The sequence below is a fragment of the Trachypithecus francoisi genome, unplaced genomic scaffold, assembly GCF_009764315.1.
Source record: "Trachypithecus francoisi isolate TF-2019V2 unplaced genomic scaffold, Tfra_2.0 Lachesis_group16, whole genome shotgun sequence".
NCBI lineage: Eukaryota > Metazoa > Chordata > Mammalia > Primates > Cercopithecidae > Trachypithecus > Trachypithecus francoisi.
In genome coordinates this window covers 51,702,369-51,729,917 of record NW_022681461.1, presented here as the reverse complement: position 1 = coordinate 51,729,917, position 27,549 = coordinate 51,702,369, and the positions used below count along the sequence as shown (strand labels likewise).

At 36.6% G+C, this 27,549-nt stretch overlaps 1 long non-coding RNA gene across 1 annotated transcript in view; it reads left to right on the top strand.

Moving 5' to 3' along the window:
* Positions 1–380: 380 nt before the first annotated feature.
* LOC117098656 overlaps positions 381–27,549 on the top strand; it is a 91,641-nt gene continuing 64,472 nt past the window's right edge. The window contains exon 1 of the long non-coding RNA XR_004443521.1: positions 381–571. This is a non-coding gene — a long non-coding RNA (uncharacterized LOC117098656). The remainder of the gene's footprint in view (positions 572–27,549) is intronic.

Sequence of the window (27,549 nt, the reverse complement as noted above, 5' to 3'; positions counted from 1 at the left end):
CCTAGCCTGTGACTCAGTTTCCTACATTAAGGGGCTGTTGCCACCGTAGTTAGGGTAGTCAGAGGAAGGAAATGCTTGCTCACCTTTGCTGTGTTTGGAATAACCACTCCACATCAAAGAGGTGACTCACTCTGCCCACTTGCCAGCTCTGAGCTTGCTTTCTACCTCCCACTACCCTTTCCTGGCTGTGCTGTTCTTGGCTGGAGAGACTTTTCACCAGCAAGTCCAGGTTTGTGGAGCCTGGCACACTTACCTCCCTGAATGATGAGGCTTTCCAAGGTGGGTTGCCGTACAGGTTGGGACCTGAAGGTGACCACCAGTTTGCCCAACCTACCATTCAAAGTGTATGACTCAAAGTCAAGACGCTAGGCTTTACTGCTCCTCAAACAGCGCAAAGGGAAATGAAATCATTTTATTTCCCCCTTCCTGTTAATAGTAAATATGTAAGCTGAAGATGTTATGAGTTCCTATTTTCACTGGATTTAGAGAAACATGTTGCTGCCTGGAATTCCAGAAGCCATCAGGTTCATTTCAGTGAACTCAGCGGTGTTACTGTAGTGTGGGGCAGATGGTAAGTGCTCAGAAAATATTTATTCCTGATAGATATACCTCTGTCTGGATGAAAACCATCTTGTGGTAAATAACTTCACGTAGACATTCTTAGACAGGGAAAATCCACACTTCCTTTAATAAAATCCACTACAAGATTCAATATAGAAGAGGATGTGGGTATGGAAAAATAAAGGACTTTGGAATTAATAGAGATAGGTTTGAGGTTAGATGCTCTGGGCAACTCCCTTATGTTCTTATCAAATAATGCAGTGTGTGCTATAGGAATCTGGAATCAGATTGACCTGTTCTAGGATCTCAGAGGCCCACTTAACAGCCACATGGCTATTGATGCTTGACTTCTTTAATCTTCAATTTCCTCATGTAATACATAGAGTAATGATGAAATTTTCCCCATAAGCTTGTTGTACGGATTAAATAAGACAGTGCAAATAAATGTTCTAAACATAGGCCCTGGGACACAATTAGTATCCAATAAATTTTAGATATACTCTAAACTTGTTACTTAACTTGGAAAAAGAAAAAATAAAACACGCCATACTCTGCTGCAAAGGGATGTTACAGATTCTGTGAACATGAAGAAAATGCCTCCCAAGTGTGATTTATAAGCATTATCTAACTCCCTCATTGCCATGAGCCCATTCCTTTCCTCCAGCATTTGAATGTGGGCTTGCTGCTATTATCTTTTGGAGTAGTCCTTGAAAATTTGCACACAGGTTTAACAGACCAGCATTTAGAATGTATGCACATGCACCCTGGAACTTATGAAAAAAAAAAAAAAAGAATGCTTATAGCACTTGATTACTTTCATTAATGATGAGTATGACAACCTCATCTGCAAAATCCTCAGCTACTTTGCCATTGAATGTTCACATTGCCAGCATTCCCTCATGCTTGGATATTTAGGGGAACTGAAATCAACTCCTGGCGGTAGATTGGTGGTCTTCCTTTGACAGACCCTCTTCAGCTTCTTATGGTGTTTTTATTTGCTATTTAATGTTCTAAATAAAGAAGATTTTAATTTAAATTATTGGCATGAATTTTATCATTTCATCGTATATCTTTATATTGAGAAATACCAGTTTAAAATGCACATATAAGAGCATTTAGTTTGAATATACCCATGTATTTCATTCTTACCAGAACAGTGAAAACACTGCACTAATTCAATTGTTTTATTTCCTTTCTTGATATACTGCACTCACATTCTGCCAACACTCTCTCCTTTCAACTTATGAATAAATAAGGAAAGACTTTTTAAAAAGCGTGCTTGCCCTATCTTTCCCTTTCCTTCTTTGTAATAGTCCCTGGACTGATACCTGTTGAAACCAGACCCTTCCAGGACGGTACTGGCAGTAGAATGACCTGACCATGTTAGAGCAAAGCTCCTCTTTCCCCACCTTTCCTTTAAAGCAGCCAGTTAAACTTCTTTGGCCTGCTCTGCTAAGTAATAATGCTTCTGGGGCATTTGGAGAAGAATTGGTGTGAATGGGTTTATATGTTACCCAGATGGCCTCACTATTACTCATAGTCAATAAGGAAATTTCCGACCATTTCTACTTAATTCTAACTTCCTAAGGGATTTGCACTGACATCTGCTATTGAGCTCATTTGAAAAGAGCATGTCTGAGTATTAGGTTTCACTCAAACATTAAATGAGAACCATCAGTAAGGGAGTGAGGTGAAATCGAAGAAAATCCTTCTGGTTTCAGGAAAAGATCAATTTAGGTTCAGCCCCCAATTCTGCCACTACTATGTGTACAAGCGTGAGAATGCTAACCTCAGAGCATCCCTTACTGATTTATAAAATAAAGTAATATCTCTTTTCAATGTTGTGAGGAATAAAAAATATTTTTGTGCTTAAAAACTCTTCGATAGTAATAAGTGTTTAATAAATGGCAGCTGTTATTAGTGTTGCTTTCTTATTATTCTGAACTTTCCTTGCAAAAGGAAATGCTCAGAGAAACTGTCTAGTTCTTCTTTAGGTGTTCCTGTCCCATAAGGCTGTTATATTAAATACAGAAAATGGGTGGGAAAATGCTTTGTAAAACAACAAACATAGAGTTACTATGGTTATTTGGAGAAAAGGCACTTAGAGCCTGAGAAACACTGTAGACTAGGCCAAATAGAGAGACTTTCATTTGTTAGAATATAAGACAAGAGGACAAGAAAGGAATTCGCTTAGGGCATAGCTGAGATAATGTTTCTCATCTGCTTTTTGGATTGATTCATTCTTTAATTGATGCAATTCTAAAATACATTTTGTTTGGTGGTGTTTATGTGTACCTGTGTTCATTTGTGTGTGTATGTATGTGTGTGTGTACCTCTGTGCATGTACACACTATATATTTTTATTTGACTGAACAACTTTCATTTTATTGATCTTAAGTATTAGGACACAGGAAGGAAGAAAAAGGAAAGTTAGGATTTACTCTTAATATATTACTAAAAACTTCAGGAAAATTGAACATAACAAGAAAAATAATGAAGCTAAAAATATCCTAATATTACTAGCTGGATGCATTTACACATATTCTTGATCTATAAGGCTTAGAAAATTGCTTATATGAATACTCATTAATTCAGTCTATTCTTTATCTCTGAGTAGTGGATAACCTTTTTGAAAAGTGAATTTCTTTACTAACCTGGAAAAACCTACACCATTTGCAGAGCATTTATTCTGTGTAAGCTATCCTGACTAAAAGTCTAGCATTAGAAATTGACTGTGGCAGCATAGAACGTGTGATAAGGGGATTATTAGATTACCTGAATAATTCTATCAGTAAAGACAGCCTCTGTAAGCATGCAACTCAGTCCTCTGAGTCTTGTGGTTAAGTTTTATTTGCCTGCCTTTTCTGGGTAATTACTCAAATTTCCTCATCACTTGGCTATATAGACATGGTGAAGATGTTTAGCTCAAGCTCAGAGAGTTAAGAAAGCCTGATTCGCATAATTGGTATTCTGCCTTTAAAACATCTATTCATTAATGCTTAACTTAATAATTTGCCTGAACTTGCCTTTTAAACTTTCTTGCGTGGGATGCTATTTTCCATCCATGACTATGAGGTTTTAAAAGCCTACCTAGAAATATATAGCCTTCTTAAAGTCCTTTCTCCCTTCCTCTCCCTCTTCCTTCCTTGTTTTCTCCCTTCCTTTTTTTCCTTCCAAATGTTTTAAATAAAATTATATAATGCTAGACCTTGATGGACCATGGAAATTATAAGTCTTCTAGTTTTTCACAAACTTCATTAATTCCTACACATGAATTTTAACACATCTAGTTATTTAATATTTTTTCTAAATAGATTTAAAAAAAAAAAACCTAAAATATGCTTTAGATACCTTCTAAAAAAATATATTCAAGGATCAAGGATTTAGTAGACTATTTTTTCCTGATAAACCATAAAAGAAATGTGTGTCAAGTCAAGTTTGGACATACACCACTTAAAATCATCTCACTTAGCTTTGGGAAACACTGTCCCAGCGTTCAAATGAGAAAACTGAGGCCCGGAGAAATGTAGTGATGTTTTCCAGAGGCCAATTAGGAATATAACTAATAGTTGAAACCATGCTTTGGGATTCTTAAATCCAGGCCTTTCTTGGTACAGCACACTGACTTGTGTTTCTTATCTATCTGTCAGGGTTTTAAGAAATAATCACAAACTAAAATGTTGTAGAAAAAACATCAGTAGGCATGCAATGAAAACAGCCCGTCTTCCTATTTATTTTTTCTTTAATACTTCTTAGGTCACCAAGGTGCCACAGATACAAGCCAGTGGTCCTCAACAAAAGTACTTATATGGAGGTTCACAAAGACTATCTAAGGGCATGGATAATGCTAAGGATGTTTTCAGAGCCACACGTATCCTGTGAATTCTTTCCTAAAAAAGAGTCTGTAGTTACAAAGAAGCCATGCTTTTCCTCCACCTGGAATCTTAGTATGAAGCATTGTCTTGGAGGGAAAAACACTTCAGCTGGTGTAGGAGTGGAAGAGGGAAGGAGTTTCATGTCTGGGTAACAAATCAAAGGGGGGCTCTAATTCTTTGCCTTCTGCCAAAATGAAGAAGGGCTAAACAAAATTTTTGCAGATAGATCTTTAAAAATATTTTTGCATGACAGTAATTTTTTGCCACAAAAGCTGTATAAAAGTCCAAGAATTAGATGTCATAACTGTAATAAAAAAGTGTTTTTGTTCTCATTTATAAATAAGGATTTTGTTTGTTTGTTTTAGCATTTACCTCAATTAAAATGACAAACAAGAATAGAAGTAATATCAAACTCTAACTTATTCTAGCAATAAGTAGCATTCAGATACAGATCTATGAGGGAAAAACCAAAACTCATTAAGAGATAATTTTATTCTTTTAAATTTAATGTGTACTTATCAATATTTTAATATTTTAGTTATATTAAATAATTCAATAATAGAATGTATTTTGATACATTATTAATACATGCTTACTAATAATAATTATAATATTATACAAGAAATATTTTTTAACATTTACAACCTGTTAGGAAATTTAAAAATTATATTTCTTTTGTATTTTTGCTGCAAAGAAGTGTAACAGGGTCATTAGTAGAAGATTTAAAAATAAAATAAAATTATATTTGGTGAATTAAATTATATGCAATTTGGATAAAACTTGATGAGAAAGGGAAATTTTAAAATAGGCTTAAAAAATAAAGGGAGATGTAAAATTTCCAGCTGTTAATGATGAGTTCATTTATGGATTACTATTTTCTTAGATTTCTGATGACAGGAAATTAAATCACTCTCTTATCCAAATTTCATAAGATGCGTTTTGAAATTATATAACAATTTTAAAACAACATAAAAGGATCAATATTTAAGAAAAGTTGGAAGTGACATAATTTGTAATATTTACATTTTGGACAAATTTTAGATGTCACTTTAAACTTTTGCAAGCGGTTGTAGAGATTTTCATATTCTTTTAAGGAGTAAATGAAGTTTGGAGAACATTGCTTTCAGGGCTGGAATCAGTTTCCTGGCTGCCAAATGCTCCTTAGAGAATTCTCAGCCTGATACTGGTTTCCGGGGAATGAATACAGTGACTGTCGAAAGGAGCACACTATCATCTGGGTGCTGCCAGGATTCTTGGGACAGTCTTTCAAATGTTCAGGACCCAGCTGAGCCTGGCTGCTCTGTAGTTTTTCTACCTGTCAGACTCATACCTGCAAAACGTTCAAATTCTGTTAGGAACAGCTGCACTAGTTATAAAGAAATCTTACTCAGCTCCCCATATCACTGTAGAATGTAACATCTATTTACCAGGTAAAATAAAATGGTTATTTTTCACATTCTTATAAAAGTTAGAAAAATCCAAGGCAGGTAATTAGATTTTAAAAATCATGTGAGTAAGAAAAACCGCAGCATGTATTTAAAATGATTGCATATACAAATGTGTACTTTTTAAAATATGTGTAACCATGACATTGTCGTTATTAAAATTTTGAAGTGTAATTTGGCATTAAAGTTCCTGCTAAAGTTGTCTTTAAAATTCAGAACATAATACTTCACTCTAGTAAATTACCTATCTAATTCTGCTATTCCAGGGAAATACAAATTATTTATGACCTATTTCAGTAACATTATGTTTTGTATCACCAAAAGTTTATAATAGAAGATAGACATAAGTTTCCCTAACTCTCTTTTCTAATTTTTGCAGTTTTCATAAAAAATAAAAAAGAAGGAAAGCAAATTTTCCCATACATTTAAAATAACTACACTTTTAAATAATTACAAAAGTATAAAAATTACAAAAAAGGATCTTGTTGAAATTAATAGTCTCAATCAAGACTTAATAACATATTTCAACCTGATTCTAGGTTAGAAGCAGTTTTTGGCTTCAACTTCAGAGCATTATAAAATATAAATTATAATCTATTCTATTAAATCTTTATTATATTCAGAAGTGTTGACCTCTCTTTCCCAATAGCATTTATACTCATTTTGGGAGAAATAAAACAAAAAATAGCAAATTTAACACTACATGTGGACATTTATACATTGAGTTATTCTGCAGAGCTGAGAATCTGGAAATAAACACATTTCTTTGTAATATCATATCATCCTCAACAATTATAATTTTGCCTTACGTCACTCATATTTTACTTCCAGAATGTTTCAAAGAAGCCATGTAAATGATTATCTTTAGAAGAAAAGTAATAGAAAAATACACTTTCATTTAAAAAATTTGTTTCTGTTCTAGACTTGTAAGGGATTTATGGTAAATCCCATATTGCCTGGAAAGTCAGAAACTTGAGAAATTATTTGGAGCAATTAGGAAAGCAATTATATCTAAGTGTAAGTTGCTCTGGCAAATTGAAACAGGTCTTCAAATATTGTAAATTTAAAAAATTTCCCAAAGTCCCCAGTTGTTTTACTTGTATTACCTACTTAGATGAATTAATAATTTTTTAAAAACTGAATCCAACATTTTTACTGGTGTCACAGAGATGAAATAACCCATGATGGGCTCTGACCCATTGAAAAAAATCACAGGACTCATCCAAAGAATAGAATAGGATGACTTGACAGAAAAGATGGACAAGTAGGAGGACATATTTGGATTTAATCTTAGTGTGGGTGCAGCATGGTATTTAGGTCATTTACTTAAGAGAAAGGAAGTGATGAGTCATACCTTGCCTTTTTGATAAAAATCACGTGGCAATTCATGCTCTATTCAGTGTGTAAATTGGTATATCTATTTATGATATTTACAATAACCACGTTCCAAGCTGATTAAGCTTTAATCACACCTGATTAAGCAAGTAGGCATGAAAGACAGAGAATAAGTCATAATTATTACGTGCTTACACATATCCTTATAATATTCAGGGATTTAGAGTCACTTTCACTCTCTGTGGCTAATTTTACCCTACCTTCTCTATGGAAGATAAATTAACTTGTGGCATAACAAGGAAATCAAAAGTGCAGAAAATATTTATTTGATAGCTTCTTAGGTGTTACTCAGTAATCTGCTGTTTTCACACAGGTTAAGAAAGCTGTATTTCCCCAAAATGTCAGGGAAAACTGAAAGTCAAAAAAGCTGTGCATTTAACTATCCCTTTCTCTACACATCCAACCAGAACAGAAGCATTTACCTCCCATACATAGCCATATGAAATCTTCTCACTTTCTGTGGGTTTGGGCAAGTCTGGTCTTCAACCCTTGGCTTGGCAGGCTGTGGGATAGAAGAATTTAACAAATTAAGCTCTTATACTTTGCTCTGGAATACTATCTTTAAATATGAATAAGAATTAGCTGAATCATTTGGATTTTTAAAATTCGTATTTGCTTTTTAATTTTTATTTTTTGAGATGGAGTCTGCTCTATCACCCAGGTTGGAGTGCAGTGGTGCGATCTTGGCTCACTGCAACTTCTGCCTCCCAGGTTCAAGCGATTCTCCTGCCTCAGCCTCCCGAGTAGCTGAGGTTACAGGCGTGCCCCACCAAGCCTGGCTAATTTTTGTATTTTTAGTAGAGTTGGGGTTTCACCATGTTGGCCAGGCTGGTCTTGAACTCCTGGCCTCAAGTGATCTGCCCACCTCGGCCTCCCAAAGTGCTGGGTTTATAGGCGTGAGCCACCACATCCAGCCCATTTGGATATTTTTAAGGTGTAAACAAAATACCTGCTGAAATATCTTTTTAAATATCATTAATGACAACTTACAATCTTTAGCTTACTTATAGCAATGAAAAGAAGAAAACAATATATTCTCTTTACATTTTTATGTTTGATGTTAGATTTCAAACATTTTTAAAGTAAAATACCAAAATGTGTGGTATTTTGTTTCATTCTGTTTCAAATATAATAAAAATAATGCTCGTGAATGTCACTTAGCTCCAAGATATCGTAATTGAAGAGTGACCCTGCAGATACATTCTAGGAACATTACGAAATATATAAGAACACTTGCATATAAAGTTCATATAAAGTTAAGAGCATAGTGCTATGAAAGTTTTCTATGAATTCTCTTGATGGGTCTAAACTCCTAATAAATATGGATTCAAAATAATGGAAAAAAGGGAAAAGAAAAATGCCCCCTTTTGCAAAACAATAACAATAACAGCAACAACTTATTATAAGACCTTTATTGGTTTAAACACATGCAATTTAACTTTTACAAAGCAAAGGTTCCACTAGGAATAAAGGAGAAAACCCCAAACCTTTGAAAAGTGAACTCAGAAGTTGGCAAAAAATTTCATTTTTTTCTTTCCTCCTTCTCTCCCTCCCTCTTTCTTTCCTTCTTTTTCCCTTTCTTTCAATATAAAGCCTGCGTTCTCCTGTCCTTTTATCATACTTGTGGAGAGTATTATAATTGTCATATTAGTTTCTCAGATATTACAAATATAAATGAATTTAAGTATCATTATGATATTTAGTAAATGTCTACACAGGGATTTTCCAAAATGATTATTGCTGCCATGTCCATTTATGTTTAACATTCTGCTTAGAAACACTTTTCAATGTAGAAACTTTACTGGAATGTTGTTGCTCATGGTTCCCCCTCATTGGAGGGTTCTACCTGGTTCATTCTCTCTGTCTTTCATTCCACCTCCTACCCAGTGATTGTGTGGGAAATATTTTGACAAGTCTAATGCTTTCCATCAAACTACAAAGCACTTAACTAACAGCAGCACAGTAAGAGAATAAAATCACTTCTAAAGGCTTCACTGTCAGTTAAAAAGTGTCAGATTAAAAACCTGATTAGTAAGATTTTACCTAATAATTTCAATAACTGACATGCTTGTTGGCACATTGTATAATTTTTATTTTATTTTTAAAACATTTTTGGCAAAGTTTGAAAAGAATGAATACCCAGTGCTCATATTGTCTGTTTGGATAATTCACACCCTTTTTGATTTTAAATCTGAAGTAGTATTATCCTGTAACTTTGAATTTAGACAGGCATTCATCTCATAATTTCAGATGATGGCATTAAATCGGAAGGAAAATTATGTTACAAGGTGAGGCACATTACGTATTTCCATTTCTCCTGCTCCCTATGGCCATATCATGCCTCTATGAAACTAAACTTACAGAGTGCTAGAGACCAAAACACGTAAGAAATCATTTAATGACATTTCTTCTCTTTACATATGAGCAAACTGAAGTTCAAGGAACCAGTGTGGTTTTGTACGAGGGCTTGAGTTTGGGAGTCTAACAGAACCAGGTTTGAATTCTGTCTTAGTAACTATATAAACTTAGACAAGTTACTTGAGTTTGCTGATTCTTGGAATTTTCTTTCATGGACTGGATAATAATAATTACTTGCTAGGAATGCCATGGAGGGTTTAATTAAAATTGTGTATTTTAATGCCTGGTAAGCAGTAGACAGTTGGTGCTTCTTAGTTCTCTTGACTTCTCAAGGTAACAAAGTAAATTAGTGACAAAAACTTTGCTTTACATGATTTTGAGCAGAACAGACTTCTATTTTACACTACTTCTTTCATAATTGGTTGTGGAGTCCCTAAGTGAGCTTCAGCTTCTGGAACCGAAATCCCTCACCCTGCCCGATTCACCACTTTTGTCAACAAATGAAGCATCTGGAGCCTCTATGGTTTGTCCAAGTGGAGATGGGAGATGCAGAAATCACTTCCTAATTATGGATGACCACTGACTCAAGCTGAGGTAATAGTCCTAAACTGAGGGTGTGCCTGCTTGGATTATCAATGACAGCTTATTACTCACTGAGTAATATATTATGGAATTAATATCCAAACCTTTATCATAGACCTTATTATGCCAGAAGTTATTTACTCATAGACCCTTAATGACACAGTTGCAGAAGATTCCCAAAACCCCACTTTTCTAATTCCAGTAAATTTCCATCCCCTTTCTGCCAAGTAATTGGAAAGCTGTACTTTCTTTTTTTACCCATCGTAATTCATTCATATCCACTGTTCTAACAGTTCTTTTTGTAGGCTTTTTAGAACTTAGTTTTCCTACAATGAACATCTCTCAATCCTTGATTGTTTTCTTGGTTCCCTTCCAGTATTTCAGCATGTAACAACAACACCTTCTAGTTTGTTGCCCTAGCCGAGAGGTTGAAAAGCTACAGCCCTGTAGGCCAAATCCAACCCTCTGCCTGATTGTATATGACTAGTAAGCTAAGAATGGTTTTACTATTCATAAATGGTTGAAACAATTTTAAAAGAAAAATATTTCATGGCACAAAAATTTTGTGAAATTCAAATTTCAATGTCTATAAATAAAGAGCAATTGTAACATAGTTGTACATATTACATATTGGCGGCTATGGCTGCTTTCGCACTACAGTAACAGAGTTGAACAGTTATAACATAGACCAGAGACCATAGAGCCTGAAACACTTAAAATCCTTATTATCTGACCCTTCATATAAATTTGCTGACCCCTGTCAGACTCTCAGAAGTCAGCTCTCCCCCTGACCTTTAAAACCAATTTTGTCAATTGTACTTGGATATATTTCTCTAATCTGCTTGTCTCCATCCTAGACAAGCTGCCATCACAGTTCACATACACTACTATAATTGTCTCCTAAATGGGCCCCTAACATATATTTTTAGCCCTCCAATCTATTTACCGTGCATAAAGAAAATTGTAAAATTTGATCATACCAGTTAATCATACAGCTTAATATCATTCAATTCCTTCCCATTGCTCTTCGAATAAAAACCCAAATTCTTTTTTTTTTTGAGACAGAGTCTCGCTCTGTTGCCCAGGCTGGAGTGCAGTGGCATGATCTTGGCTCACTGCAACCTCCGCCTCGTGAGTTCACGCCATTCTCCTGCCTCAGCCTCCCAAGTAGCTGGGACTACAGGCGCCCACCACCACACCTGGCTATTTTTTTTGTATTTTTAGTAGAGACGGAGTTTCACCATGTTAGCCAGGATGGTCTCGATCTCCTGACCTCATGATCTGCCTGCCTTGGCCTCCCAAAGTGTTGGGATTACAGATGTGAGCCACCGTGCCCGGCCAAAAACCCAAATTCTTAATACAATTTTAATGGCAAAAACTGCAATTACTTTTGCACCATCCCAACCTAGTACTTAGCTCAACCCTCTCATATCAAGAACAATGTGACTTTGATGCCATTGCTTATGCTATTTTCTACCTATTCTTATCAGCTATCTTTTTGTCCCTATGTTCTCCCACTTTTCTCATTTATAGTGCACATGTTTAGGAGTAGACTGTTGAGTTACGTATATTCCTCTGTTTGGGGCAACTTTCCATTATTTTTCCATGCCAAGTATCTCTCTTTTTTCTTTTCTATTTTACCTTCAGTTATTTTAGTACATAGCTCGCAATCCTTTTCTCCATGACATCTCATCATCAGTGTCAATGATTTGATCATCCATGGTGCTGACTGTTGTGTTTGGTCTCATTGTACTTTATCCTTCCCAGTAGAAGTGACACTGCTCCACCTCAAAGTTCATGGGCTCCTAAATTCCCCTTTGTTGGGCTTGTTCATTCCTTCACTCCAGTCAGCTCTCTATCCTCATTATAATTTTTCTCTTGAATGCTTCAAAGGTCTCTTAATTAACACTTTGAGTCTCATGGTGCCTTTATTGATATCCTTGACTTTTCACAGTATAGCCATGAATACAGCATCAGCCACCAGCCAGGGGAAGCTCATGTTGCCTTCCACTTCTGCACTTAATCTCAGGAATCCAAGCCTTGGTTTATTACAAGCTTATGCTCACTGACTTCAGCTGAACTCTCATTACTGCCTAGCAAGGGTATGGTGAATCACTCATCATTTTTCTAGAACGGAGCACCTCTCTCTAACTTTCTCCATGAGAACTGATAGACCTAATAGTCTTCAGCTTCATCTTTGCTCAGAAACCTCAGGCCTTTATTGTTCCTTTAGCATCACTTGCTTCCACCCTAAATCTCTTTGGCTCTGTTTTCCTTTAGTCTCTACCTGCCTTCTATCCCCCCTCCAAATTTCTGACAAAGAAGAGACTTCCTTTCTTCTGTATTTCTTCTGTGTTCACATATTCAACTTCTAGGACTTGTTTTTATTTTTTTTAACTGTTTCATCCTCAAATTCTGCTTCTCCTGGCTTTTTCTCCTTGCCTACAAACATTTTTAGTCCTCACCTAGTCTATAATCTCTTCCCTCAAATCTGTTATATTCAAAACTGTCATTTTATCTTTTTCTTTCTAATGTTTTAAAAGACTTGCCTCCATGTCTTACTACTAGCTTACTCTCAACTACTATCCATGAGCTTCAGTCCCAACTGGTAGCTGAAAATACTGTATTTAAGGAGGGTAGTGACCTATGATCTCAGATTACAGAGAACTATTCTGAGTTTTTATCCCTTTCAACCAATCTGCAGCACTGATCACCACTGCGTATGTCCTGCCTTAGCATGAGTGACACTAACTGATTCTTTTCCTATCCCTTTGAATGCTTCTTGTCAATACTCCCCTCTACTGTAGCAAGTACCCCTATTTTGCTCAATATCACAGGTATTTGTTTCTCCCTCCCCAAACCCGGGGCTTTTCCAGGTTGTAAACTTTGCAAGCAGAACTGTATTCTTCTCTTTGATTTTCTGAAGCAGAGTCTACCATAGGGAATAAAATAAACAAATTAAAAATAAATATTTATTGCATTGCATGAAAGAGTGACATTCTAACCTTTTTAAAGCAGATCATTTGGCACAGTCTCAGTATGGTATCTTATGCAGTGAAATAATTTGAGCATAAATAATCGAGACCAATTTTATTTGTAGTACAGACTATGAAAAAAGCAAAAAGGATTACATCTTTAGTGTATAACAAATATTATTTAAATCTTTTTCTGTTACTTTCACTTTAATTATATTTTCCAAAACAGCAGCTACTCTTTAAAATCTCCCTCTTTTAATTCTCTTTAATTCTGGAGATGATAGATTAAACAGATGGAATAGATTTGGGTATATTTGTCTATCTTGTACCTCTTTCAACCATATGGGTTTTCTATCTGTCTTCCTTTAGAATACATTGCTTAAGAAAGGTACCAGATTGATAGCTCTGAATGAGAGTTGATGGATCCTATTCAAAGTCATGTTTTCTAATGATATTTTCTTACTTCCCAAGAACACATTCTTATTTATTTTCCAAATATTTTGTACAGACCAGTGGACCTTCTTTAAGGCCTTGATTTTTTTTCAGGTTAAATGCATGTAAGTAGTAATTTTCAGAGATATGAGAAGGCAGTGGAGAAATAGAAGATCAAAAAATCTACACATAATAGAAAGTAAGTTTTCATCAAAATGATGATGACCAGCAAGTAACCAAAGTTAAGGACTCAAATAAGAGCCCAGACATCTTAGCATGCCACAGTTAGCAGTGAAGTATATGACAAAAAATGCACAACTAATAATGTGCCAATGTTTGCAAAGGGCTTATTTATTTATTTATTTATTTACTGAGATGGAGTTTTTTGCTCTTGTCGCCCAGGCTGGAGTGCAATGGCATGATCTCAGTTCACTGCAACTTCTGCCTCCTGGGTTCAAGCGATTCTCCTACCTCAGCGTCCCAAGGAGCTGGGATTACAGGCACCCACCACCACACCTGCCTAAATTTTGTATTTTTAGTACAGATGGGGTTTCACCATGATGGCCAGGCTGGTCTCAAACTCCTGACCTCAGATGATCCACCCACCTCAGCCTCCCAAAGTGCTGGGATTACAGGCATGAACCACCATGCCAAGCCTGCAAAGGCCTTACTTTTAACTTTTCATAAATCATGGAAGATTTAAGATTATCTTTCTAACAACATTCCTTCTACTCAATTGCATTACACTACATTTACTTTGGGGAGAGATAGGCTGGCTGGGAAATAACACTTTTAGAATCAGTATTTAGCACATTATATAGCGTGCCTTAACTACATTGAAACCTAAGAGAAACTTTGCTGATATACTAAAAATAGTTGCAAATGAATGAAAAGTTTGATATTTGATAGTAAGGCAGGACTAGCTACATACGCTTCTCCTTTACTTCGGAAAATATATTGATGGGCCATCTGAGTCACATTCTCATTCTTCCTTGAACCTCACCCCAAACTCAGGGGTAAGAACCTTGTGATAAGGTAGGGTGAGACAAACCACATCCTTTTCACTTTCTCTCTTTTTCTTCCTGCCCACATGGAACAGATAGAACCCCAACTAGCAGCGTAGTGAGGTAGCACTCCTCAGGCATTTGGACCAAAACTAAACACAGGTGAGACAGAATCAGGGAAGTTCTTTGTCAGAGGGCAGATATAACATTTGGACCCCACTTTATTGCAGGAGGCATGAATCTATTAAATTCAACATTTCTTATTCAATGGGGTAGATACTATCCAAATATCACCTCTGGTACCTCTTTCTGGGGTCTTACTTCTTCTTCATGTTCTATAACAGAATAAAACTTGATGTAGATAGTTTCAAGTCTAATTACTTAGTAGAATAAATAAGAAAACCCTACTTAGTTTCAGTTATTGAATTTAATAAACCCACCCCCTCTTCAATGAAAGTCATATACAGTAAGAAAGAAAAATAGAAATAGAAAATAAGCAGTAAGGATAAGAAGAATGCCAATGTGATGGCAGTAAAAGTTAACTTAATAGCCATGTTTAACTTTAAAATTAGACACGAAAATCTGGGTGAGAGAAGGAAGAAATCAATCGATCATCCATAGCCTTTTGTGGCTGTGGATCACAAACATCTGCATGACCTGGGACTTTGTTAGAAGTGCAAATTCTCACTACAGCCATTATGGAAAACAGTTTGAAAATTTCTCAAAACCTTAAAAATAGAGCTATCATAATGTTCCAGCAATCCCACTTCTGGGTATACATCCAAAGGAAATGAAATCAGTATGTTGAAGAGATATTTGCACTCCGATGTTTATTGCAGCACTATTCACAATAGCTAAGATACAGAATCAATCTAAGTGTCCATCAACAGATAAATAGATAAAGAAAACGTGGTGTATATACACAATGGAATACTGTTCCACCATAAGAAAGAAGAAAATCCTGTCATTTGTGACAACATGGGTGAACCTGGAGGACATTATGGTAAGTGAAATAAGCCAGGTGCAGAAAGACAAATACTGCATGATTTCCCTTATATGTGGAATCTAAAGAATTGACTTACTAGAAGAGGAGGGTGGAATTGTGTTTACCAGGGCCTGGCAGGGTGGGTTGAGGAGATGCTGGTCAAGGGGTGCAAAATTTCAGTTGTATTGGAGGAATAAGTTCGAGAGATCTATTATACAACGTGGTTACTATAGTTAACAAAAATGTGTTGTATTCTTGAAAATTGCCAGGACAGTAGATATTAAGTGTTCTCATACCACAGAAAATAAATATACGAGGTAATATATGTGTTAATTAGCTTAATTTAGCTTCATATATTTGACATATATTAACATATAATACTATAACACCTATATAATATAAAAATATAAAACTATATGTTGACATACAATACATATATTAATTAGCTTGACTTAGCCACATATATTTGAAATATATGTTTACAATATTTCAAACATCATGTTGTACATGATAAATATATACAATTTGTATTTATCAATTAAGAAAAATAAATGAATAAATCAGAATAAAAAGAAATGCAAAATTTCAGACGTAACTCTAGACCCACTAAATCAAAGTCTTGGGAATAAATTCCAGGAATCTTTATTTAACAAGCTTTCTGAGTGATTCTGATACCTTTTAAAGTATGACAAGCTCTGCTGTTTCATAATCAGAAGTGGTGAATTAGGGAAAATTCTTTTGGGGCGGCAATAGACCACCAGCAAAGTGCTTCAGTTTCAAGTGCTGAGTGAGCAAGCAAGACCTTGATTGGAAAGAACCTTTTTGGAGCCAGCTGGCAGACCCGAAGCAAGCACGAATATTCTGGGCACAGGAACTCCACTGTGTGGCTGCCAGAGCCTACCTCTCACAGAAGCACCAGGGCCAGCCAAGAAACAAATGCCATTTCTTTCACTTCCTTTTTCTTCTCTTTCCTGACCCAGTAGCACTGGTGACCTGCCCGCCAGATTTAATTACAGGCTGGGAGAGAAGGTCTAGTGTTTAGATTTGGTTCCCTAAGGAAATAATGACTGATTTCAGCTAGTGAGATTTGTGCTTTCAAAAGGATGGAAGGACTGCATGAGCTCAGAAGCCCGAAAGATTAGCATCCCCCGTGAGAGCGTCCAACCAACCTCCAGGTGAGCTGAAAACGGGATGAACAGTGGCCAAGAAATGTAGTTCACCTTGCTGGGATTTACGGCACAGCCAGGAATATTTGTAGGAAGCACAAAACCTGTCCAGGTTCAGCACTAGCCCACACACATTCTTGGAGACTTGTTTCTTCTTTATCACATGGTGGTTAGCAACATATAACATATATATTAGGTTCACAGGTCTAGGCTCATATTTCCCAAAAATAAGCCTAGTGCATGCTCTTTATTCTTCTCACACTTTCATTCTGTTTCTGGTACTTAAGGCAGATGTCAGAGTAAATGTTTGTCTCCCCAAAGCATCATAAATACACATATAGGGATTTAAAATGAGAAATACCATCTCCCTCATAGGATTAATAACATAAATATTACACATTTTTCACTTGCATGGGAACTTATAGACCTCTTTTTTTTGTTGTTAAATGTGTGTCACATTTTTTCCTAGAGCCTGAAATGCTGTGTCCATAAGAAACTTCGTTTTCCTCTTCAATTTAAAGATTTCAATCACAAAGATAATTAAATGAAAAACTAGTATCAATTCTTCCTCATATTTTAACATATCCTTATTTGTGTTTAAAATGAAATATCTATATTAAGTTGATCTTTATATAAAACATTGATTAGAACCCAGAGATACAAATAGTAAGAACTATTTGGTGTTCAGTTTGGTCTTTGCAATGAAAGAAAATGCTCATTTTCCACAATCCTGTCCAAATTAAAAACCTATTTGAATGAGTGACCTGTTATGATAAGGAGACGTCTCTGGTTACAACTTTTACAAAACTTCAACTTTTTTTCAACACAACAAGCATCACTTTTGACAGTTCTGCTCCACAGAAGACAGAAGCCCTTACAAATTTGCTATCTCTCAATCAGTCCCATTCTTTGCTTTAGAGGTCAGAGGCCCAGAGGTAATAAAGTTAGTGTGAATTTTTTGATGATATCCAGAGGGAGAACCCAGCTTTACATGCAGAGAAATGTTAAGAGAGAAATTATTTCTTTTAAATATTTAGGAAAAATTGTCATTTTCCCCTATACAAATACAACAGGACAACCAGTAGAGTGGAAGATATCTCGGATTTGACACTAGAAGTCACTGGTTCATGTTCTAGATCTCCTCACTAGATTTTTGAACCTGAATGAGGCACTTGAAGTGTCTGAGTTTCTATTTTCTTATTCTATAAAGTAGGTCATAGCAAGATCCAGTACCACCATTAGACCCTGAATTTTGAAGGGCTCTGATCTAGTTTTCCTGTGGTGTCCCTTCACAAAGGGCTAAAGGTCAAAGGGGCCAAGGGAAGCCTGGCTCACTCATACCTTTTCTAGATTATGATCTGAGACACAGCTTTCTGGAGTTCTGTGTCCAAAGTGGACCCAAGCTCTATTCTAGGAATGAGCATGTTCCCTGGCCCATCCTCCTGAGGGCATAGCATAGGCCGAAGAAGTGGAGTTCTATTTGCATAGTGTGGACAGACCTTGGACATAACAGGCTAGAGTGTCCACATACAACTTTCAAGGTCCCTTATGATCTAGGAATGAGTGAGGAATGAGAAAAGCAAGTGGGGAGGCCATGGACTGAAGGCTTCCATTTGCATTTTTGCTGTGACTTCACAGATGTCATGGGGAGGTCCACCATATCTACGTATCTTATTGCATCATTCATTCCAAACCAGATACTGAATGGCTGTTCTTGTCTGTCGTAATGTAGTCTCTGTTAACAGAAGGTAAGAAAGCTCCATACTTTAGAAATAGTCAGTCTAATGGGAAGGCTTCTAATTATAAATACATATTTTCAACAGAATATGTAAAGGGCTATAAATTGCCACCTTCTCCTTACCCCCTCCATCAGCTCAAATGACAACAGACTCCTGAGTCAGCCTCATCCAGTCATTGGAACCAGTGTCAATCAAGATCACACTGGGTGGCAAGAAAGAGCCATGAGGAGAAGATTTTACATACACGTTAGTCTCACTTTGTATATATGACACAGGACATATTTGTTGTCCACACATTTGTTGTAGGAATGTGATAGCAGAGAAGTCAAGAGCCACCAACTCTGGAGCCATAGAGACTGGGAGCTGAACCTCTTTTTGTCATCCACTATTTATGTTTCTTATGACTAATAACTTTTCTAAGCTCAGTTTCTTAATTTGTAAAATGAAAATAAAGCTCTTTTCCTCCTATGCAAAATGGAACTACTGTAAAGATTATAGAAAATAAAAATTTTAAAGTACTTAGTATGGGATCTGGTATATAGTAAGCACTAAATAAATGAAAGCTATTATTAAAAAGCTGAGGAAGTCAATTGGATTTATGTATCATTTTTTCATATGCACAGCATATATATTTTCTATAACTCTATCTTGCATTTTCCAAGAGTCAGTGCAAAATAAATTTTATATAAGCTAAAGAAGCAGCTTCCAGCTTTTAATGTTTCTTCTTGATTCAACTTCTTTGAGGGTAGAGATTGTCTTATCTGTGTTTTTTGTCTTTATACCTAGGATGGTCCCTGACATGGTATGTTTTGGCTGAAAAAATACATGAATTCAAGAGAGAAGGAGAAAACATTTTCAAAGTCATGTTCAATGTCTATGATCATTTACCTTAAACTGAAAACAAGACAGTGACTGGAATTTCTCTAAAGGCAGATGCAGTAGGAGCTTTGCCCTCCTCCCCTCAACCAGAACGAACTGAATTTTAGGGAAGAAATTTCTTAGCTGACTCTTTAAGACTGTAAATTCCAATGAGGACGTTGGAAATAGAATCACTTGTGTGTAGTGATTGGCTTTACATATTCAGCTTTCATGGAGTTAAGGAGACTCTTCTAAGAAATACAATTTAGCTGTGTTATCAGTTGAATATTTATCCAAAAGACAACTAGATGACATACTCAATCCTTTTATGACCTATACATGTGGGAAATAGAAGATACCATGATCAAGAAAAACAGAAACATCTTTTCAAGTGATTATTGTCCCTCCCTCCCAACTCCTATGAGAACGTATATCTGAAAACATTAGAAATCAATGGGAAAAGATAATCGCAGTTTCTCTTTATGCATAACTTTTTTTTGTTTGTTTTGTTTTTGTTTTTGAGACGGAGTCTGCCCGGGCTGGAGTGCAATGGCGTGATCTTGATTCACTGCAACCTCTGCCTCCTGGATTCAGGTGATTCTCCTGCCTCAGTCTCCTGAGTAGCTGTGATTACAGGCACCTGCCACCACGCCCAGCTAATTTTTGTAGTTTTAGTACAGACGGGGTTTCACTATGTTGGCCAGACAAGTCTCAAACTCCTGACCTCGGCATCCCAAAGTGCTGGGATTACAGGCGTGAACCACTGCGCTCAGCCTATGCATAACTTTTTAATAGAAAAGACACAAGTGGTATATTTCAAGGATGTTAGGAATCAGATAGTTTCCTATTTAAGTTTTTTTTTTTCTTTTTCCAAACAGAATCTCACCTGTCACCCAGGGTGAAGTGCAATGGTGTGATCACAGTTCACAGCAGCCTTTAACTCTTAGATTCAAACAATCCTCCTACCTCAGCCTCCTGAGTAGCTGGGACCACAGTTGTGTGCCACTATGCCTAGCTAATTTTTTATGTTTTGTAGAGACAAGGCCTCCCTATGTTGCCTAGGCTGGTCTTGAACTCCTGGACTCAAGCAATCTTCTGGCCTTGCCCTTCCAAAGTGCTAGGATCGCAGACATGAGCCATCACACACACCTATTTTCTTTATATGTGGCTTGGTTTAATACAAAACTCCTAGGTCTCACTTTTATTCAGAGATGTTGTTGTCACTCTGTGATCTTTCAGAACGGATGTTTACACATACACAAATATTAAAAATAAGCTAAGTTCTGTTCTTTTGACAGTAAGTTGTAATACATTTTTTTTCCTTGCTTAGATGCTTATAGATTTTATACAATTTAATACTTTGTCACTTTCTGTGATACCATTGGTTTTTTTGGTGTTAATTTTTTTGTTTGTTTGTTTGTTTGTTTGTTTTGAGACGGAGTCTCACTCTGTCGCCGGGGCTGGAGTGCAGTGGCCGGATCTCAGCTCACTGCAAGCTCCGCCTCCCGGATTCAAGCCATTCTCCTGCCTCAGCCTCCTGAGTAGCTGGGACTACAGGCGCCGCCACCTCGCCCGGCTAGTTTTTTTTGTATTTTTTAGTAGAGACGGGGTTTCACAGTGTTAGCCAGGATGGTCTCGATCTCCTGACCTCGTGATCCGCCCGTCTCGGCCTCCCAAAGTGCTGGGATTACAGGCTTGAGCCACCGCGCCCGGCCTTGGTGTTAATTTTTATTTGACTAGTCTGTGCCATAAATGATTATGTAGGGAACTTGAATCAAAGCTTCAGGCAAGGGAGTGTATACATAGAAGAGCAATCCTGGAGAGTGGCTGAAGACTAGGGAAGGGTTTTTACCCACTGCATACAGTTTCAATGGAGACTTATAGAAAGTGGTATAAGTTTCAAGCTATGATACATTCTGGAATGAGAGGGAGAGTATCTGTGGCTAGCAGGAAAGTGGGAACTAAGGAACCTCCAGGAGAATCCTTCCAAGAGTCAGCAGAATGGAGCCATGATGGAGCAGTGAATATAAGTCTTAGGCTAGTGGACACTGACATATAAAGGATAAGAAAATATCAGAGGGGACTTTTAGATCTCACTAGAAGTTGGTGTCTGAAAATGGCCTAAATCATAGTTCCTGCAAAGCCTGGGCGGACATAAGTAATAGGTAGGAGGCAGGGCATATTTGTATAAACCCTGGGAATCAGGAAACAAGTGTAGGTTCACTGAAACTGATGCCCTAACAATTTGGAGTTCAAGGCTCTAGAATAATATCAAACCCATTGACTGGTAAGGAAGGGGGTTAAAAATCTGTGGAGCACAGTTTTCAAATAACTGCCTTGCATACCCAGCCTGGAGTGATCAGAGACTAAGGAAAATCTTAGTGGGAAGAGTGAAGGGTGGACAACTTTTAAATGCTACTTATATATTGGTGCTGTACTAGCTTGTTTATTTAATGCCTTTCTCTTTAATCATCACAACTCTTTATGAGGTAGAGATTTTAATGCATTTTAGAGACGAAAACAGGTTTTTAAAAATGTTAAGCACTTGTGAAAATGTCACAGAGCCCAGCAATGCTTATTTCATGTTATTTATTGTGCTTTCTGGGGATTTAAAAAAATAGTTTCATAAATATTTTAGCAGAATTTCTCTAGAAGGTATTCAGGTGTCACCTCATTTTACCATCTTCAGATAAGTCTCCCACATACTTTTGTTTTCTTTTTACAGTGTGTACAAAAAAGTCTGTCTAGTCATCTAGAACAGTGGTTCTTGAAGTTCAGTATGCATAAGAAACACCTGGGAACTTGTTAAAATTGCAGACTCCAGAGAGTTTCCCTGAGCTTCAGTAGGTCTGGAGTGGATCCAGGTGTATGCATTTTAAACAAGCATCAGAAGTGAGTTCAGATGCCACTCATCTGAAGACTATGTGTGGAAATAGTCGATAATAAAGTAGTTTGCAAAGTAGCATTCATCGCCACACTTACCCCATGACCTCTGTTCCTCTAGCAACATTTATTACAGAATTAAAGTGGTAGTCATGGAACTACCCTCATGCCCTTTGGGTGCTGCAGGTAGGGGAGGAAGAAAGGGGAGAGTATGAAAGCTGGTGAGATGTAGGTCAAGGAAGAGACATGGGATGCTCTTACACAATGCTGCTTTGACTGGCAAGTACTGGATTACATGGTCCAAGCCAGAGTGGTATGGAACCTCTCCAAAGCAGAACAGATAAAGGTAGAAGCCAACTTAAACAGGAAATGCCTATTAGCAATTTAATATTTTGTATTCTTTAAAAAAATTCTGGGGTACAGGCTGATCATTTGTTAAGTAAGAACCTAGTGGTTTATTAGGGATTTCCTAACAAATGTTAAAATATTGAGTACTATTGGGTTTATGCCAGAAGGAGATATATATATATATATATGTCTTATGTATAAAGTATATATTTATATCATATATATAAACTATTAGATATTTATTTACTGCAAAAGTATTTTAATTGATAACGTAAGTGTATGGTACAAATTAATAGGTTTTTTATTTCCAGATACAAACCAAAACTTTTAAAAGTAGGATTTTTTTTTTGCTTGCATGCATACATATGGTAACTCACTTAATGTAAGGTATTAATTTCTGAAAATTTGCTAGAATATGGAGTTCTAGAAAACTGATTATGTTGAAAACTTGTCATTTACTGGAATTTTGCAATCAACCCTTCTGTGGAGAAGAAAAAAGTAACCACCCACAAATTTATCCATCTTGGAAAATCTGGACTTAATTTTGTCTCCATGCACTTAGGCAAATTTTGGCAGCATTTGAAATACTACAAAATAAATGAGGCCAAATTAAAAGAGCCTTTGGAATGAAGAATTTTATAGCAAGGGAAAAGATGATATGGAAAATTTTCTTAAACTAGGCAACCCTAAATATAAACAGTCTTAACTTTGCAATGAATCAATATTTACAGTAAGAGGATAGCTAATGTAAGTTATAACAGCAGAGTATAAAAATCAGTACAATAGCTAATTTCATAATTCGTTTATCATGACAGAAGAATATGCTCTTATCTGTAGACCAGAACAATTCCACCAAAAATAAGATCATAGCTGGGAGTGCCAGGTGTCAAATTAATGAAGGACTTTAACTATCAAAGGAGGTTGCTTCAGTGCATCTGGCTTCTTTCATGGAAACTGGCAAAACATCACTAGTCCTAATCCTACAAATGTAGATGTTTAAAACAGGTTGAGGCAGCCACATTTTATAGGCCAGCATGAAAAGAAAAACAATCACAGGAAAGATATAATTACAGGGTAATAAAAACATAAACACCATTAAATGCATTAATTTTGTATTTGGGTTTTTTCCATGGTTGACTTACCAACTTATAAGTGCAAGGTTTTGACAAAATTATTAAAGTTTTTTATTTATTCATTCTAACACACATATTGGATTTGATCATTTTTATAGGAGATTGGTATAATTGGCTATTGAATAGAATAGAGGACTTAGAAGGATTTTTATGAAGTCCAGAGACAGAAAGAGAGAGAGAGAGAGAAAAGTAGTTGCCACCTTGAACTTCTTAGATACCTACAAATTAATACATTATCAGGAGTAACTGTTCTGTTTTATTGTCCTCTTGAAGCTATCGATATTTTCTTTCTTCAACTTCTATTAAAGTACAGGCGTATTAGAAGACTACTGTGTAATCTTGGCAAGCTGTTTAAACTTCCCAATTCAGTTTCCTCGACTGTAAAATGCAGAGAATAATCACTACTTCAGAGGGTCGTTTTAAGGGGGAGAGACAATGCAGAAATGCCTTATATAGTGTAAGTTTCAATAAATGATGGTTATGACTTTAGCGCCTGAAGAAAAGCCAGTCAAAAAGAGGTGCCTCATGTTGATCCTCCTATGCAGCCCCTGGTGAATGTAGTTGAAAGCCAGCTCCTCACAGGAATGTTGGCTCACAAATCCATGAGATCAGCAACAGGAACAAAATGAGCTCCTTTTTGGATACCAACCGAAAGTATGACTCCTTTTCGGGAGGTGAAAGTAGTGTGCATGTTCGTGTGTGTGTATGTGTGTGTGTGTGTACGATGTGCCCATATTGTGTGTTTAAATAGAAGTAGGCATTTTAATAAGAATTAAACCACGTAAGATATGCAAGTTTTAAAGAGAATTTGTAGATAACTTTCTCTGGAACTGAGGGGCACCAGTAAATCTCAAGAAACTTCAGAGAAGAAGCTCCATGCTTCTGGTGTAACATATTTGCCGAGGCTGTGGGATGGGCCATTCTAATGCTCCTCTTCTTCAAGGACAGTCGCACTGGGCAGTTCCAGCCCTTACCTTCTGGCTCTGCTCTCCCACCTTAAGAAGTCCATTCCACCTGACCTTAGATGGTTGACCTGCTTCATCCTTACTGTGGTTACTGAGATACCTCAAATAAACGCAGATCAACTTTACTCCTGTAAAATGCTTCACTGAAAAATAATCATGTGATAAGATATGTTCGGAAAAGGTGGCATATTAGAGCCTCACTTACGGATATTCACATTCTAAGTTAGAGTATTAAAGGCTTCAAGAGGTCTTATTTAACCCAATTTCCTGAATACTATTTAATCACTTAAATTTTTTCATGTAATTTTATTTGATAATTATTGTTCTTTTTTTTTTTTTTTTGAGACGGAGTCTTGCTCTTTCGCCCAGGCTGGAGTGCAGTGGCCGGATCTCAGCTCACTGCAAGCTCCGCCTCCCGGGTTTTACGCCATTCTCCTGCCTCAGCCTCCGGAGTAGCTGGGACTACAGGCGCCCGCCACCTCGCCCGGCTAGTTTTTTGTATTTTTAATAGAGACGGGGTTTCACCGTGTTAGCCAGGATGGTCTCGATCTCCTGACCTCGTGATCCGCCCGTCTCGGCCTCCCAAAGTGCTGGGATTACAGGCTTGAGCCACCGCGCCCGGCCTGATAATTATTGTTCTTAAGAATATACTTTAGGAAACACTAATTCAGACTTAGCTTTCTTGTTGTCACAGAGGTTAAATTGTTTTTAATGCAAATATATTACTGTAGCAATATAGCATTTTAACTCATCTCTTGCATTTTTATTCATTTGCACTTTTTCCATACCTTCTCATTTTACACTGTCACCTCTCCCTATATAAAGGTTCCATGGTGCCTAAGGGAATGGGACAGCGTGGGTTTCCTTTCCTGGTTTCTGTCTGTTTTTCCCACTTTTTATGGCCCATTTGTTGTGTTTTAGAGTCTCAAATTCACTTGAGATTAGATCTGAGGAAGAAAAAAAGACAAAATCTTAGAAACAGGAGAACAGAACCTGACATTACTGATATTTTAATATATATACATATATTTGCAAACATTTTATTCATCAGACATAAAGGAGCATAAACCCTCCACGTACAGAGCCTCAAACCACTACTCATTTTACTCGAAGGTAACCTGAGTATAAACAGTACAGAACTCCTACATCCTCACTCTGCAAATTCAAAGCTCATAAGAAATTCATAAATAATAAGGCTGTCTGAAGATCCACAGTTCCACCCTGATAATGTTTAATTGTATAGTGAGTGTGGAAAAGGTGTATATTACTGCTTCTCAGAAACAATATCTGAGCTTTGCCCTATGGTAGCCACTTACAGTTTACCTACAGACATAACCTAATTTATGAAGAAATTGTCTTCCATCTCCATCCAAAATGGAAGGGAAAATAAAAATGTATTGATTTTTTTCCAGGGCTTGGGCTAAGTAGAGGCAAATTTTCCTCACTGGTGATACAATGTAAAGTGATATTCTATAAAAGTTGATCTGTGGAATAAGGACTGTCAATCTAAATACAAGCTTTCATATGGTGTCTAATTACCTAAAATGGCCTCAGTTGAATGTTAAAGACTCACTGTTACAGCAAGGAAAAAAATATCCAAAGCAAATCTAAGAGGACAATAGACATGAGGAGATCAAATAAAACTAGCAAGATATATTGTTTGAACCATTGGCAATTTTCTCTCCAGACCTTTGGTTTCCAACCACATTCTCCCACAGCGGAGAACAGAGCAAGCAAATTCCAGTGAAACTAACTGAACAATTTTGAGGATAAGCATTGTGTGAAACAAGTCTCTGGCATCAGCTTCATGTTAGCCAAATAATAAATGAATATGTCTCTTAGTATGCAGTCTGGGTCATTTCCAAGCTGTATAATTTGACAAATAGGGCCCACAAGCTGTGAGCCTAATTCACTTCTTAATTTGGTGACACAGAATGAAAAGGACATTCAGTTGTAAGAAGACCAAATGCAAATATATACATTAAAAATATTTTTACTGGTGTCAAAGAACTAAATGTTTTTCTTTGAGCAAATAATTTCACTTATCTGTGCCTCAATTCCTGCATCTTTCAGGTAATAAAGTTATTCTAGACAATATTTAAGTTTCTTTACATCTTAAATTGCATGATATAGTAACTGTTTTCCTATCCTTTTTCTTTCTTTTTAAAGAACTTAGTTATCCCCAAACATCAGTGTACAGACTGGTTGTGTTATCTTCTGGTAAGTTTTGCAAAAATATAAGTTCTTAGGCTCTGCTCCTAGAGATTCTAATTCAGTAGGTCTGGGTAGTGTTCAAGAATTTGCAATTTAAAAAAGACTCTCCCAAGTGATACTCATTCTAACATATATCCACAGGCTTGGGAACCCTAATCTAGAGCTACAGCAGCCAGGAGTAAGATTGATGTTGCTCATTTAGAGCAAATCACTTAGGATGTTTCAGCTACTAATAACAGAAAAACTGCGAGTCTGGTTTACACAATAAGGATATTTATACTCTCAAATAACTGGAAGCTTACAGGTTGGGCATGCGTCATGTTTTGGTTACATTTTCCTTTGATTTGGCAGCTCTGCTGACTCTGAAGTGTTTTCAACCTCAGTTTTGGCAAGTCTCTTTGTCTCTTGTATTTGCTTTGGGAGTTAAGCAGTCTTTCCCAAAGTTTTCCTTCAGCCTCTGCCTTAAATTTTGTTAGCTAGAATTGAACCACATGCTCATGCGTAAACTGGTTACCAGCAAAGGTATTACCAAGACCAGTGGTTCTCAGCCTTGGCTGCACAGTGGAATCCCCTGGGAAGTTTTGAAAATTTGAATATCTGGATCCAACCTCCTGAGTTTCTGATTTAATTG